Source organism: Camellia sinensis, chromosome 6 (assembly GCF_055761805.1).
Source record: "Camellia sinensis isolate YWXY chromosome 6, ASM5576180v1, whole genome shotgun sequence".
In the NCBI taxonomy this organism is placed as follows: Eukaryota; Viridiplantae; Streptophyta; class Magnoliopsida; order Ericales; family Theaceae; genus Camellia; species Camellia sinensis.
In genome coordinates, this window is record NC_138966.1 from 107475956 (window position 1) to 107481641 (window position 5686).

The 5686-nt window shown below is 35.0% G+C and overlaps 1 long non-coding RNA gene across 1 annotated transcript; it reads left to right on the forward strand.

The window, feature by feature from the left end:
• Nucleotides 1-439: 439 nt before the first annotated feature.
• Nucleotides 440-5186, forward strand: LOC145792354 (uncharacterized). Its single transcript, XR_014331748.1, has 3 exons — nucleotides 440-616; nucleotides 751-823; nucleotides 4465-5186. It is a non-coding gene; the product is annotated as an uncharacterized LOC145792354 (long non-coding RNA).
• The last annotated feature ends 500 nt before the right edge of the window (nucleotides 5187-5686 follow it).

Here is a 5686-nt window from a genome sequence, read left to right on the forward strand (position 1 = left end):
CCCAAACCGCCCTACCCGAACCGAACCGCACGCATGTGGGCGGTTTCGCAAACACATTAGGGTAGGGTGCGGTTTGGATTTTATATGAATTTCGGGTTGCGGGCGGGTTGCGGGTTTGAACCGCACCCGCCCAACCCGCCCGCATTTAATTTAATTTTTTTTTTTTTTTTCCCTTCCAAACCAAATCTAACCGTCCATATTTCTTTCACTCACCAACTCACTCATATAACAAAACAAAAGGAAAAAAAAAAACCCTAATATCTAATCCTAATCGGCTTCTCCTCCTCCTCACTCACTCACTCTCTCTCTGAGTCACATCTCACTCTCTTCATCACTCTCTTCTCCTCGGTTCAACAGTGTGCACACACAGACCGATCGGCGATCGATCACTCTCCTTCTCAGCTGATCTACTTCATTCATTCACAGGTGAACTCTATTTCTCTCAATCTCTGTCTCTCTCTCTCCCGATCGTTGATTTGTTGTCCGATCGTTGATTTGTTGTGGATGAACAATAGAAAACTGATTTTTTTCATCTCCGACTCCGATCTACTTCACAGGTGATCTAGCAGGTGATCTCTGAATTTTTTTATCATCACACAGCCGATCTGCTTCAAAGGTGAGCTCTCTCTCTCAATCTCTCTCTCTCTCTCTCTCTCTCTCTCTCTCTCTCTCGATCGTGGATGAACAACAGAAAAGGAACAGATTTTTTTCATCTATGATTTTTTTTCATCTCCGATCTACTCTTCGCAGGTGATCTCTGATTTTTTTCATCATCGCACAACCGATTTTGAACACTGCACAGCCGATCTACTTCACATCACAGGTGAATCTGATATCTCATCTCTGATTTGATCTTAGTTTATTAATTTTTGGAATTCAGATTATTTAATTTTTGGAATCTGTTTGTTTTATTTAAATCTATTGAATCTGTTTGTTTTTGGTTAATTTTTGGAATCTGTTTAATTTTTGATTAAATCTGTTTGTTTTTGGAATCTGTTTTTGATTAATTTTTGATTAATTTTTGGAATCTATTAAATCTGTTTGTTTGAATCTGTTTAATTTTTGATTAATTTTTGTTTTTGTTTTTGTGTTCAGATTTTTGATTAATTCAAATTTTTTTTTTCCTTGCTATTTTTGTCAATTTCTTGGATAGAATCATATTCTTGATGAAGTATTTGATGGAATGATCATTCCATTCCACTCCATTCTAGAGACTGAACACTACCTTTGGGAATTGATGTCTTTGCATTAGAGATAGGCATTGTCATTGTTTTTTAAATTTTCGAAGCTTTTTTCTCTTGAAATAATAATTATTTGAGAATGCCTTCCAAATGCATGAACGAAAAAAATAAATAAAAATGAAATGTTCCTAATATCAAATAGAATAATTTCATAAAATAAGATATCAAAATATCATGTGATATTATTTGTGTGGTACTTCCAACAAATAATGAAAAACTTTACGAGTGAGATAATGCTGACTCACTTTTGTTAGATAGTGAGATAAGAATGACCTACCTAATATGTTTTACAATTACTCATTTGTCAGAGTAAAAAGTAAATAATACCACATATACTTCTAGACTTCCTAATGATTTTTCACGGATGAAAGATAAGCAGAGCTTTGTTTTGTGAGAAACAGAAAAAATAAATAAATAAGGAAACCAATTAGAGAACATTTAACAGATTGTGCATAAAAGTATAGAGAACATTTAACAGATTGTGCATACAAGTATAGCAAACTCAACAATTAACTAGTTTTCAGTCGTTTCCATGGAAATTGTAGGTGCCATCACATATATTAAATATAATTTTTATTTAATTTTTGGAATTCAGATTATTTAATTTAGATTATGTAATCTGTCTGTGTCTTAGTTGAATTTGTTTCTTTTATTTAATCAATCAGTAGAATCTGTTTATTTAATGGAGGATAGGATAGTATTTTTGTAATCCCCTAGTTTGTAAAATTGATTATAGAATAATCTGTTTGTTCTATCTGTTTATTTAATCTGTCTGTAAAATTGATTCTGTGATTGTATTTTTGTAATTCAGTTTAAATGGAGGATAGTGTTCAATCTCCCGCAATCAATCTTGTACCTCCGGAATCCTCTAATTCTCAAATGAATCCTCTCTTAGTCGAACCCAAACCTGAACTTGAACCTAAGCCTCCTAGACCCCCAAAGAGAAAGAGTGAGAGTGGAGGGGGGAGAGCACCATCCACAGTTTGGGATCATTTTGACAAGGTTGTAGGGACCGATGGGAAGCGTAGAGCCGTATGTAAATATTGTAAGAAAGAGTATATGGCTGACTCTAGAACTCATGGGACTAGTAATTTGAGGAGTCATACACCCAATTGTAAAGAATATCCAAATAGGGATACAGATGGTCAACAAACACTAAATCTTAAACCGAAGCAAAACGAAGAGGGTGTTGAGGTTGTAGCAACAATTTTTAATTTTGATACTTGTAAAAGGGCTCTTGCAGAGATGGTGGTCATCGATGAGTTGCCATTTAGATTTGTGGAGGGTGTTGGGTTTAGAAGATTTTGTAATGTCATGCAACCCAAATTCACACCAATTCCCTCTCGTCAAACCATATCTAGAGAAGTGCTCAATATATTCAAGAATGAAAGGGATAAGTTAAAGAAGGCCATGAAGGGTCGTAGAATTTGTTTTACTACGGACACTTGGACATCTATTCAGAATTTGTGTTACATGTGTTTGACTGCTCATTTCATTGATGATAATTGGAAACTTCAAAAAAGAATCATAAATTTTCAACAAGTTGAGGATCACAAAGGAGAAACATTGGGTCGAAAAATTGAGTCGTGTTTGATTGAGTGGAACATTGATAGCATATTCACCTTAACAGTTGATAATGCTAGTTCAAATAATCTTACCATTCAATATTTGAAAATGATAACCAAAGATTGGAAGGGGACTATTTTGCAACATGAGTTTATTCATATGCGTTGTTGTGCACATATTCTTAATCTTGTTGTGAGTGATGGGTTGAAAGAAATGGATGATTCTATTGCCAACATTAGACTTGCGGTGAGATATGTGAGGTCTTCTCCTCATAGGCATGATGTTTTTAAGAAGTGTGCGGCCACACTCAAACTTGATTCAAAAGCTCTTGTATGCCTAGATGTACCAACTAGGTGGAACTCTACCTATTTGATGTTAGAGGCCGCCGAAAAGTTTGAGAAGGCTTTTAACCGATTGAAGTTTGTGGATTCCAACTTTGAACCTTATTTCAAGGATGTTGATGGTGGCATAAGAAGAAGTCCGAATGAGTTGGATTGGACAAAGTGTAGAATTTTTTTGAGGTTTTTAAAATTATTTTATGTTGCAACCAAGAAATTTTCGGGGTCTCTCTTTGTTACTTCCAATGCTTTTTACAAAGAGATGTTTGTTATTGAAAGCAAAATTAATCAATTAATTTTAGAGGAGGATGATACTTTGAGCACAATGGCAAAGACTATGAAGCTAAAGTTTAGCAAGTATTGGGGGGATGGAAGTAAAATCAATTTGTTGTTGTATGTTGCGGTGGTTCTTGATCCTACCAAAAAAATGACATACTTGGAGTTTTGTTTTTCCAATTTATTTCTTGGAGATAATAGGAAGGTGGAAGAGATGGTAGACAAGGTTAAGAGTTGCTTGAGTCGTTTGTATAGCCATTATGTTACACTTTATCCTTCACATGAGAAACTTCCAAGTGTGAGTGAAGTTGTGAATATGGTGGAAGATGATGATGATGATGATCCCTATTCTTTAGTTGACTCCCAATTTAGTTCCTATTTGGAGGGGCGATGCACTAGTGGATCTAAGTCGGAATTGGAACAATATTTATCCGAGGTTGAACATTTTGCAAAGAATCAAACATTTGAGATTTTGGATTATTGGAAGGTGAATGCAACCAAATATAGGGTGTTATCACAACTTGCTAGGGATGTGTTGGCCATGCCTATTTCTACCGTTGCATCGGAGTCGGCTTTTAGTACGGGAGGGCGTATTCTTGACCCATTTCGTAGTTCACTCTCACCTTCTATGGTTGAAGCTCTTGTATGTACTCAAAATTGGCTTCGAAGCAACCTTCCAATTTCTCTTCGAAAAGCAATGGATGATGTGGAAGAATTTGAGCAATATGACTCGGGTAAATGATAATTTATTTATCTTTATTTTAATTTGTATTATTATTCATTTTCTAATGTAAGTTTTATTAATCTTCTCTTGTTGACTTCTAATTAGGTACTTTGGAATCAAGCTCATCTTCAACTTCAACCTATAATGTTGATGCTATAATTGATGTCTAATATCCATTTGTTCATTGGTAATTTTTCATATACTCAACACATTTTCTTACTATATTGAGATGCAATATATAGACATTTGTTTATTTTTTCAGTTCTTACTATTTATAATTGAAGATTAAAGTTTATATTTTTTCAATTTGTTTGTGTAGGGTTCATCAACCAAATGCATGGAATTGGAATTTGTTAAAGTTGAATTGGATATGATTCATGAAGATAAAGTTTGATATTTTAGAAGTGTTTCAATTTTATTTCGTGGGTTTGTATTGAATGAAGTTTAAGTTTGACAATTTTTTTTTTTTAATTGCGTTTTGGTTTTGGATGAATGTAACTTAATGCATTTTTATTTTTTTTTGGCATTTTGGATGAATGTAAGCTAATGAAGAATTATTCTTTTTTTTTATTTTTTTTTTGGGTTAGGAAGGATGAATGTTTAATTTTTAATGTAGGATTTTCTTATTTGGATTATGAATGATGAATGTAGGATAGGATGAATGCAAGTTAATGATAGAATGTAGATTTTGAATGATTTGTTTAGGTTATGAATTGAATTTGTTGTGTTTTTTATTTTATAAGTTTTTTTTTATAAGTTTTAGTTCATTAATTATTAATGTTGGAGTATTTTAGAAAATATGAGAAAAAAGGTTCAAAATAAAGATTGACAAAATGGGAGAAAAAAAAGGTTTAAAAATAATTTTTTGGAAAAAAAGTTCAATCCGCAAACCGCCCGCAACCGCCCGCACACCCGCGAACCCTATCCGCACAAACCGCAAACCGCATTGCGGGCGGTTGCGGGTTGATTTTTCCTCAAACCGCATAGATGCGGGCGGGTCCAAACCGAACCGCAAACCGTCCTAAACCGAACCGCGGACACCCCTACATTTAGGCCTTGTTCAGGCCAATCGTTCTGATGTTGCACTAACTGGCCTTTCCCAATAACATTGACACTAAGAACATTCGATAATAGGACCACTAGTTTTGGTTTATCAATGGCTACAATGTATAAACTAGGGTCATACTCCTTTGCAAGCGAAGCCCCCTTTTCTATAACACAGGTATCAGATAACCTTGTCTTTAATGCACTCTCCTCTTTCTCTGTTCCTGCCACAACCTTTTTGGGTTGGATTTGTAGGGCTAAATCCAACATGCACATATCCGTGCCTTTTGGAATAACCACCTCCGGTTTCGGTAGGTGAGACGAGGTAATATATGTACTTGGGTTGAGGTAGGTGGTAGTGTTTAGATGTGGTTAATATTTCTGGGGGAGGAACGTGGTTATGTGTAGGAAGTGGGTTGGTTGTCACATTTGGTTTAGGAGGGGCGATGACTTTGTTGTCAATGAGATTCTGAATCTCATGACGTAGACGATAGCAT